Raw genomic sequence first — 10892 nt, forward strand, 5'->3', positions numbered from 1 at the left:
TTTGATTGAATCAAGACAAGCATGAAATTCTCATCCAAACACTTACTTATTGCCTAAGAAATGCATGAAAAGCAAGTAAAAAACTAATGAAAAATGCTTGTGAAACTAGCCTGAGATGACTTGTCATCACATAAGCAACCAAAAACAAGTAGGATTAAAAAGAAATATACAGATACAATAAATCTCAGAGTTCTTAATAAAGCTCAGCTTCAATTAGATGAGCGGGACTAGTAGCTTTTTGCTTCTGAATAGTTTTGGCATCTCACTTTCCATTGAAGCTCAGAATGATTGGCACCTTTAGGAACTTAGAATCCGGATGGTATCATTGACTCTCCTAGCTCAGTTCTTTTTTATTCTTTGACACAGCTTCTTTTGAGTCCTGTCTGTGACCCTAAGTGCTTTGTTTTCCAGTATTACCACTAGATACATAAACGCCACAGACACTTAACTGGGTGAACCCTTTCGAATTGTGATTCAGCTTTGCTAGAATCCCCAGCCAGTAGTGTCCAAAGCTCTTAAGCACACTCTTTTACTTTGGATCACGACTTTAACTGCTCAGTTTCAAGCTTTTCACTTGACACCTTCACACCACAGGCATATAGTTAGGGAAGGAGTCTATTTGAACTTTTTAGGCCAAGATTTTTTTTCCCTTCTCATAATTTTTTTTCTTGCTTCAAGAATCAATTTTAGGAATTTTTAGATCACCAATAATACTTCTCTTTTACCATCATTCTTTCAAGAGCCAACATTCTTAACTCCAACATCAAATATGCACTGTTTATTCATGCATTCAAAAAATAAAAGCAATGCCACCACATCAAATAATTGAACTATTCTTAATATATAACTCAAAATTCATGCATCTTACTTTTCTTTTTCAAGTAAAATTTTCTTTTAAGCAAGGTGAGAAATATATGGAACATTTCATAGCCTTAAGACATAAAATAAGGATGATCATGCACTAGAAACAGACAATAAGATAAAATATATGGAAAACAAAAAAATAACATACGCAACAGGGGATTAAGGGAATGAATCCACCTTAGTGATGGAGGCTACTACTCCTTCTGGAGGATCCAATGGAGTGCTTGATTTCTTCTATGTCGCGCCTCTACCTCTGCTGTTCTTCCTTCATGCCTCTTTGATCTTCCCTCATGGCCCTTTGATTTTCTCTTATTTCATAGAGGATGGTGGAATGCTCTTGATGTCCCATCCTTAACTAATCCATGCTGGAGCTCAATTCTCCAAGACAAGTATGCAATTGGTCCCAATAGCCTTAGGGAGGGAAATGCATCCCTTGAGGAATCTCAAGGATTTCTTGTTGAGGCAGCTCCAGAGGCTCTTGTTGAGGTGCATGTGTAGGCTCTCTAGTTTTCTCCATCATCCTCTTAGTGTTGGGCTTGTCTTCCTCAATGGGGATGTCTCCTTCTATGACAATTCCTGTTGAATTGCATAGATGACAGATAAGGTGGGAAAAAGCCAACCTTGCCAAGGTGGAAGGCTTTTCAGCTTTCTTGTACAACTCTTGAGGTATTACCTCATGTACCTCCACCTCACTCCCAATCATGATGGAATGAACCATGATGGCTCTGTCAATGGTCACCTCTGACCGATTGCTAGTAGGGATGATAGAGCATTGGATAAATTCCAACCATCATCTAGCTACAGGCTTGAGGTCAAGCCTTCTCAGTTGGATAGGCTTACCTTGAGCATCCCTCTTCCACTGAGCTCCTTCCACGCAAATGTTTGAAAGAACTTAGTCCAGCCTTTGATCAAAATTGACTCTCCTAGTGTAAGGATGTGGGTCTCCTCGCATCATTAGCAAATGGAGCGCCAACCTTACACTTTATGGGCTGAAATCCAAGGGTCGCCCTCGGACCGTGGTGCTCCAATTTTTTGGATATGGGTTCACACTAGTGTCATGATTTTTAGTGACCCATGCATTATCATAGAACTCTTGCACTATCAAGATTCCAACTTCTGGAATAGGATTGGTTAGGACTTCCCAACCTCTCCTCCAAATTTCTCGTCGGATCTCTGGGTACTCACTCTTTTTTAGCCTAAAGGGGACTTCAGAAATCACCCTCTTCTTTGCCACTTCTTCATAGAAGTGATCTTGATGAGCTTTCACGATGAATCTCTCCATCTCCCAAGATTCAGAGGTGGAAGCAACAGCTTTCCCTTTCCACTTTCTAGAGGATTCTCCGACTTTGGGTGCCCTAAGTGTTAATGGAAAGCAAAAAGCAAGGCTTTTCCAACACCAAACTTAAAAGCTTTGCTCGTCCTCGAGCAAAACATGAAGAAAGGAGTAGAAGAAGAAGAAGAGAATAGAGGAGAAGGAGGGAGAAGAGGATTCGGCCAAATGGGGTGATGAGCTGATATTTTATACGCTCTTTGGCATCATTTTCATATAGTTTTTAGCATTCTTTGTTTAATTTTTATTATGTTTTCATAGGTTTTAGTGTAAAATTCACATTTTTGGATTCTACTTTGAGTTTGTGTGTTGTTATGAAATTTCAGGTATTTTCTAGCTGAAATTACAGAGTTGGAGCAAAAGTCTGATTCAAAGACAGAGAAAGCACTGCAGATGCTGTCCGGATCTGATCTCCTTGCACTCGAAAGAGGTTTTTTGGAGCTAAAGAAGTCCAAATGTAGCGTTCTCAATGGCTATGGAAAGCTAACTTCTAGAGCGTTCCAGCAATATATAATAGTCTATATTTTGCTTCAGAATTGAAGGCCCAAAACTGGCATCCAACTCCAGCCTCCTGCCCTAGTCCAGGCGTTCAGCGCCCAAAGGAGGAGACCAGCGTCCAAATGCCCAAAGAGGACCCCCTAGCCAGCGTTCAACGCCCTAGAGGTCTCTTATCACGTGAATCTCATCAAAGCTCAGCCTAACACTCACAAAGTGGGCCCCAGAAGTGGATTTTAGCACTGAAAGACTGTTTTACCCTTTCTTATGTAATCCTTAGTCAATAGCTTAGTATTTAAAGAACTTTTACACGATTTTTAAAGGGGGAGATCTACCATATTTCGTTTTTCACATTGTATTCTCTATCAGTATGAGTTTCTAAACCTCCTAGGTTGAGGGGAGGAGCCTTGCTGAGTTTCATGGATTAGTAAAAGTATTATTGTTTCTCTTCAATCCGTGTTTAATTCAATTCTAAGATGTATCTTCGTTCTTCAACTCGATGAATGGGATGACCTTTGACAATTATCTTCATTCTTTATTCTAAGACCACATGCCTTATAACCACCCGTGTTCTTCTTGGGTTCGTGTGTAAACGTAACTGGAAAACATTGAACCACAAGCTTAATTAAACATCTCTTAGACAGCTAATCCACGACTTTGTTAGGGACTTCTCGAGACATCAGTTCAGCCAAGGTATGGGGAGATTAGAGTCTCTATGGTAGGGGCTAGAACCCAAAGGCGCAACATTCTCTGATCCGGAAGATCCGACCTTCTCTGTGGCATTTTGAGTAGGATCATTAAGGAGAATGGACTGCAGGAGATTCACCCTCAATCAAAATGGATCCACACTAACCCTGGGGTTCAGATCTGGAGGAGCATTGGAGACCTCTCAACCGGCGACAATCACATATAGCCTGCCATACAAGAAATCATTCATAATTGAAGAAGACAGTAAGACCAGAGTTAATCTAGAAGGACAAAGCATCTCCAAGCCTTAACCATCTTCTTATCATTGTATATAGGTCAACCTAGTTCAAACCTCATTATTCCTTTTATGCAATTAAACAATATACCAACATATCCTACTCACCTGACTAAGATCTGCAAGATAACCATAGCTTGCTTCAAACCACAATCCTCGTGGGATCGACCCTGACTCGCTCAGGTATTACTTGGACAACCCAGTGCACTTGCTGGTACAGTTGTACGAAGTGTGGGGATTCATGCACCAAGTTTTTGGCGCCATTGCCGGGGATTGTTCGAGTTTGGACAACTGACGGATTATCTTTTTGCTTAGATTAGGTAAATTTCCTTTTCTATAGAGGTTTAGTTTTATTTTATTTGTGTCCTTTTGTTTTCATTTTTATCTTTATCTTTTCTTTTGTTTGTGTCTTTTGTTTTCTTTTCAAAAAATTTTCAAAACGTTTTCTGTTTTTGGCTATGTATTTTCTTTTGATTTTTTTACTTTGAGTCTTACCTATTTCTTGTTTTCTTTTTCAAAAATTTTTCAAAACCTTTTCTTTTCTTTAGTAATCTTTGTCTTTTGTTTGAGTTTTGTGTCAATCTTTAAGTTTGGTGTCACTTGGTCACTTTGGTTTTCATCTCTTTTAACTTGTTCTTGGTTTTTCTTTATTCATATTCGAATTATTCTTGGTTGTTTTCCTTATTTGATTTCAAAAGTTTTAAGTTTTCTGTCTTTTAGTGTTTTTATTTTAAAATTTTCGAAAATAGTGTCTTTGATCTTCAAAAGTTTTTAATTTGGTGTCCTTTGTGTGTTCTTTATTTTTTTAAAAATTTTCAAATTGTTCTTGAGTTTTCTTTATTAGTATTCAAGTTGTTCTTGTTTCTTTTCTTGTTTTGATCTAAAAAGTTTTAAGTTTGGTGTCTTTTGGTATTTTTCCTTTCAATTTTCGAAAATTTAATATCTTAGATCCGAAAATTTTAAGCTTGGTGTCTTTTGGTTATTTTTATCTTTCTTCATTAATTCAAAAAATCAAAAAAATATATTTTCTATCTTTATTTAAAAATTATTTTTGAAAATTTCAAGCAAAATTTCAAATTTTAATTTCAAAATCATTATCTTATCTTATCTTAATTTCAAAAATCAAATTTCAATTCTTATCTTTTTATATCTTATCATATCTTTCTTTTAATTTGATTCTTTCTTATCTTATCTTTCTTTTAAATTTTAAAATTCAAAACTTTTTCAAATCTTTATCTTATCTTTTGTTATCTTTCATTAAGTTTCAAATTATTATCTTATCTTATCTTAAATTTGAATTTCAAAATCAAATCTTTTCAAAAATCAAAACTTTTCAAAATCTTTATCTTATCTTGTTTTAAATTTCAAATTTTAAAATTCAAATTTTCAAAATCTTTATCTTATCTTAAATCAATTTCAAATTTCAAAATCAAACCTTTTTCAAAATTCAAATTTCAATTTCCTATCTTATCTTAATTCAATTCAATTTTCAAAAATTCAAAATTCAAGTTTCCAAAATTCAAATTTCAAAATTTAAATTTCAAATTTTAAAATTCAAAATTTTCAAATTTCAAATTTTAAAATCGAATCATTTTTCAAATATTTTCAAGTCTTATCTTATCTTGTTTGACATATTCTTTCAAATCCTAATCTTTCTTTGATTTTTTTAAATTCAAATTTCAAATTTCAAAAATTTAATTTTCGAAATTCAATCTTCAATTTTCAAAATCAAATCTTTTACTTTATTTTCAAATATTTTTGATTAGTTATTTACTTATCTTATCTTATTCTCTTTTCTACTCATCTTTCTCTTTCTTCTTTTTCAAAACCTCCTAACTAATTCCTCTTTCTTCTTTTTCAAAAATTCTTACCTCTTTCTCCCTCTTCTATTTTCAAAAATTATCTACTTCTTTCTCTTTCTTCTTTTTCAAAAATTCCGTCTTTGATTTTAAATCTTGCTAGTTAATTGGTTGTCATATCTTTTCATGATCTTTCCTTTTCTTGTTTTTTTTCAAAATTTCTTAATTATTTATTTTATTTTCGAATTAGTTTTCCATTTTATTTTATTTATTTATTTAATTTTTGAAAAAAATTTTAATTTAAAAAAATAAATAAAAATAATTCCATCTCTCTCCCTCTAACTCCATTCTTCTTGTCTTCTCAATACATCTTACTGGAAGTGCTCTATACTCTGATATAAAGACACACACTTTCCCACTTTTTGTTTCCTGACTGAGAGTCCAGGAATAGGAAGAGTTCACCATGATCCCGAATGGGGATGAACAGTTCAAAAGAACTTTGGGGTCTTATACAGCCCCCACTCCTGACTTCTATGGAAGCAGCATTAGCATACCTCCTATTGGAGTAGCTAACTTTAAGCTCAACCGATAGTTAATCATTCTAGTGCAGCAAAACTGCCAATTTCATGGACTCACAAGAAGAGCCCATGGAATTCCTTGCAGAATTCCTGCAATTAGCTGACACAGTATACACTGAGGGAGTAGACCAGGATGTCTACAGATTGATGGCTTTTCCCTTTGATGTTAAAGACTAGGCAAAGAGGTGGTTAGATAACCTACCCAAGTCTAGCTTGAAAACATGGAATCAGCTGGTGGACAAGTTTTTCAATCAATACTTTCCTCTATGGAAGCTGACCCATTTGAGACTGGAGATCCAAGGCTTCAAACAAGGAGATAATGAATCCCTTTATGATGCTTGGGTGAGACACAAGATAATGCTAAGAAAATTCCCTACTGAAATATTTTCAGAATGGGTAAAGTTAGACATCTTTTATTACGGACTCACAGATATGGCTAAGATGTCCTTAGCCCATTCTGCTGGTGTTTCAATCCACATGAGTGATGAGATATTTTGATGAGAAACGAATCTCTCACAAAACATCACAAAACTAACCGGCAAGTGTACCGGGTCGTATCAAGTAATAAAAACTCACGGGAGTGAGGTCGATCCCACAGGGATTGAAGGATTGAGCAATTTTAGTTTGGTGGTTGATTTAGTCAAGCAAATCAAGATTTGGTTGATGATTGTGTGACTTGCAGAATGTAAATTGCATTGAAGTAAAGAGAACAAGAAATAAATTGCTGAAACTTAAAGTGCAAGAAATGTAAATTGCGGAATCTTAAAGTGCAAGGTTTCATGTTTCCCTTGATTGAACCAACCATATATGAAAATCTACTCAATTAGCTTGCTTGTAGCTCAAGAAAGTGCATAATTCTAATGAAAACTAAAGAAAAAGACTAGCTAAAATAGGCTAAGATGACTTGTCATCACAACACCAAACTTAAAGCTTGCTTGTCCCCAAGCAAGAAATGAATTATTAAGAAGAAAGAATGAAATGGAGGAGGAAGTTCATGCTAGCAGAGTATTATTGATAGTTCATGGGGTTTTATGTGGATATGCAAATACTCACTTCTTATTGACTCCTTGGCCTAGAAAGTCTCCTTCAAGCTTCAAGTGACATACTGCTATGACCTCTCATTATTCCTTTATCCTTAGTTATTACTTTGTTCATAAGCTTTATTTGAGTGTCATGTGTAGCAAGTTCATTTTCTTTTCTTTATACTTGTTGATCTTTTCATCAACTCATACCAACCTTTTGCTTCCGGAATGAGGTTACATCTCTTTAGGAACTTGTATCTGTTCTTGTTGTCTCCTTCCCATTTTGAGTTCTCAAAACAAATGTCTCTTGCAATCTCCTCATAATCTTGATCCTCAGTCAATCTTTGTTGGTATCCCGGTTCATCAAAGCGGACTGACTTTAGTTTCAAGACTTTTTTGATTGCCTCCGGGCTAAAGTCTACTTCCACCCCACGCACATAGCTCTTGTACATTGGGGGTTCACGCATGTCAATCCTTGGGACATTTGCATAGAACTCTCTTATGATGTTGGCATTAACTCGGGTGGTTGGCGATGTAAGTTCCTCCCATCTCCTCTTCCGGATTTTGTTCTTTATTTCTTGACATCCATCATCCGGCAACATGAATGGAATTTCAGGATAGATTTTTTTCTCGTTCATCCATTGAATTTGCATTTGATGAGACCAAGACTTGAACCTCCATTGGTCATATTCATGTGTTTCTTCCTCCACTATTGGATCTTTTCCTTTTCGTCGTTTGGTTCTTGAGGAGGATGCCATGATCACTTGGTTGGTTGAGAGGGAATGTGAAGAATGTTGGAGAGTTTGATATGTGGTTGGAGGAAACAGTGATTCGGACTGAATTTGTTATGACAAGAGATTATGAAGAGAAGTTTAAGTGGTTAGAGTTTAAAGTAGAAGAAAGATTGCACAAGGCTTGTTATGTTGAGGAGTGATTCGGTTATGTGCATGGCTTGAAGGTGGTATGCTTTTAAATGAGCAATGAAGGGCTAGGATGCAATTAGACACTATGGGGATCAAGGGTGTGCATGTATGGATGAATGAAGACAAAATTTGCTCCTTCCCTTGCCTTTGCCGTGATCATTCTCAAGGAGTGGCAGATTTCTTACTTGAAGTATGTGATAGGATTTTGTCCTTATGCTATGCTTTCCTTTGTCTTGTCCTTTTCTTAAAAGATTCTTTGACTTCCTAGTCACCACAACAAGACAACACACATTAGTCTCATCCAACCGTAGCAAGGGTGTACTTTTTATTAAAACTTTATGAACCCTCAATCCTTGTCTCATTTAAACCGTGACACTTCCTTTGGAAGACACCAAACTTGATGTTTGGTAATATATAAAGAAAATGAGTTTCTTCTTCCAATTAGTGAAGTTTAAATGTTCATAAGAATTGTTTTCATCATACTTTCTTTTTCTCTTTTTTTTTTCATGAAGGATTAATTGTATCCTTGAATTGGTGCATCAAGGTTTGATGAACATCAAACTTGTTTCTTGTCAAAGGGTTTATCACAATTAATGCCTTCATTATAAAAAAAAATTCTATTTATAAGGTTTTCAAAAATAACAAAAGTATGATTATTGATGCATGAATTTCAAATTTTCATGAAGCTATGTGGACACCAAACTTAGTGTTCGGCCATATGCTCTATCAAAATATTTTAAGCATGTGAAACAAAATCCTTTATGATATTGGTTAAGTGTGCTTGAAGACACACCAAACTTAGCATATGTTTCAAAATAGTGCATGCAATAAATAGACACGTTCGTGAAAAGAGAAAAGAATTCATGCATCAAGTGATCATAACTTATTGAATTTAAAATGACATGAATCTTAAATCATGGGTTGCCTCCCATGGAGCGCTCTTTTATTGTCATTAGCTTGACATTGTGGCTTTCTTTTATGGTGGTTGGTGTTTGTGTTCTTCGTCTGATTCCTCTTCTCCAACAATACTTTTCCCTCTTTCTGCTCTTCTTAACCTCCTGAGAGTTCTTTCGTCTTGTTCATGAAAATTGGGTATGGCTCTTCTTGTACCTGACATACAAGCAGAACATAAGAGCACACAAACCAGTAGCACTTCAAACTATTGCTAGAATGAAGTTTTAGTTAGCTTAAGCAAAAAATCAAACAGTTAGTGGGTTAATCAAAATTAAAGAAAAAGTGCTTGATCTATATCACCACCTCACTTAATCATTGTCAATCTAATCAATCCCCGGCAACGGCGCCAAAAACTTGATGAGATATTTTGATGAGAAACGAATCTCTCACAAAACATCACAAAACTAACCGGCAAGTGTACCGGGTCGTATCAAGTAATAAAAACTCAGGGAGTGAGGTCGATCCCACAGGGATTGAAGGATTGAGCAATTTTAGTTTGGTGGTTGATTTAGTCAAGCGAATCAAGATTTGGTTGATGATTGTGTGACTTGCAGAATGTAAATTGCATTGAAGTAAAGAGAACAAGAAATAAATTGCTGAAACTTAAAGAACAAGAAATTAAATGGCAGAAACTTAAAGTGCAAGAAATGTAAATTGCGGAATCTTAAAGTGCAAGGAATATAAATTGCTTGAAATGTAAAGGGAATTGGGGAACCCAAGTTAGGGGGCTAACGTTGGGGCTAACTTCATGCCTCCAGGATCAATTTCACTTATTCCTTTCTTCACTTCTAGCCATTCCTTCTTGCTTCAACCTTTCTCCAAGCTTTCTTCACCTATCATTAATCAACCAAACTCATCAAAGCTATGCTCAAAATCATGAGATATTCAATCTTTCATAATATGCAACAAATATAGCCTAAAACCTCATGAAATGGCATGAATTCATATATGGTTAGTTCAATCAAGGGAAACATGAAAATCTACTCAATTAGCTTGCTTGTAGCTCAAGAAAGTGCATAATTCTAATGAAAACTAAAGAAAAAGACTAGCTAAAATAGGCTAAGATGACTTGTCATCACAGAGAAAGACAATTAAGGAAGCTCACGAGCTCATTGAGACAGTTGCCAGTAATCAGCATATGTACTCAGCTGTTGAGACTTCATTAAAAGGAGAGGTTAAGACAGTATTCACTAAGTCAGACCCTCCTGAGTAAAGTGAGTCATTAACCCAGCAACTGCACTCCCTTGCACAATAAACGTTGAAATTGTAAGAGATGTTGCAAGAAGCCCGAGCCTCTAACAAGAATATAGAGGCATAGTTGAGTCAAGCTAGACAGCACTTGTCTTAACAGCTAAGAGAAGAGTGCCAAGCTCTTCAATTAGGGAGTACCCTGAACACCCAGCCTCAGAAAAGTAAGAGGCAGGGAAAGGAAGAAATGGTAGCAGATGAACAAGCTGCAGCCTAGAGTACTGATGAGTGGATAATTTATATGCTTTTTGGCATTGTTTTTAGGTAGTTTTTAATATGTTTTAGTCACTTTTTATTATATTTTTATTAGTTTTTAATTAAAAATCACATTTCTGGACATTACTATGAGCTTGTGTGTTTTTCTGTGATTTCAGGTATTTTCTGGCTGAAATTGAGGGAGCTGAGCGAAAATCAGATTCAGGCTGAAAAAGGACTGCTGATGCTGTTGGATTCTGACCTCCCTACACTCAAAGTGGATTTTCTGGAGCTACAGATCTCCGAATGGCGCGCTGTCAATTGTGTTGGAAAGTAGACATCCAGGGCTTTCCAGAAATATATAATAGTCTATACTTTGCGCGAAGATAGATGACGTAAACTGGCGTTCAACGCCAGTTCCATGTTGCAGTCTGGCGTTCAGCGCCAGAAACAGGTTACAAGTTGGAGTTCAACGCCAGAAACAGGTTACAACCTGGCATTT

The 10892-nt window shown here is 35.9% G+C and overlaps 1 long non-coding RNA gene across 1 annotated transcript; it reads left to right on the top strand.

Annotated features, from left to right (window-relative positions):
• On the top strand, positions 6414 to 10073 carry LOC110268280. The gene is made up of 3 exons (XR_002356415.1): positions 6414 to 6529; positions 6893 to 6895; positions 10031 to 10073. It is a non-coding gene; the product is annotated as an uncharacterized LOC110268280 (long non-coding RNA).

The sequence above is a fragment of the Arachis ipaensis genome, chromosome B10 (genome assembly GCF_000816755.2).
Source record: "Arachis ipaensis cultivar K30076 chromosome B10, Araip1.1, whole genome shotgun sequence".
Classification (NCBI taxonomy): domain Eukaryota; kingdom Viridiplantae; phylum Streptophyta; class Magnoliopsida; order Fabales; family Fabaceae; genus Arachis; species Arachis ipaensis.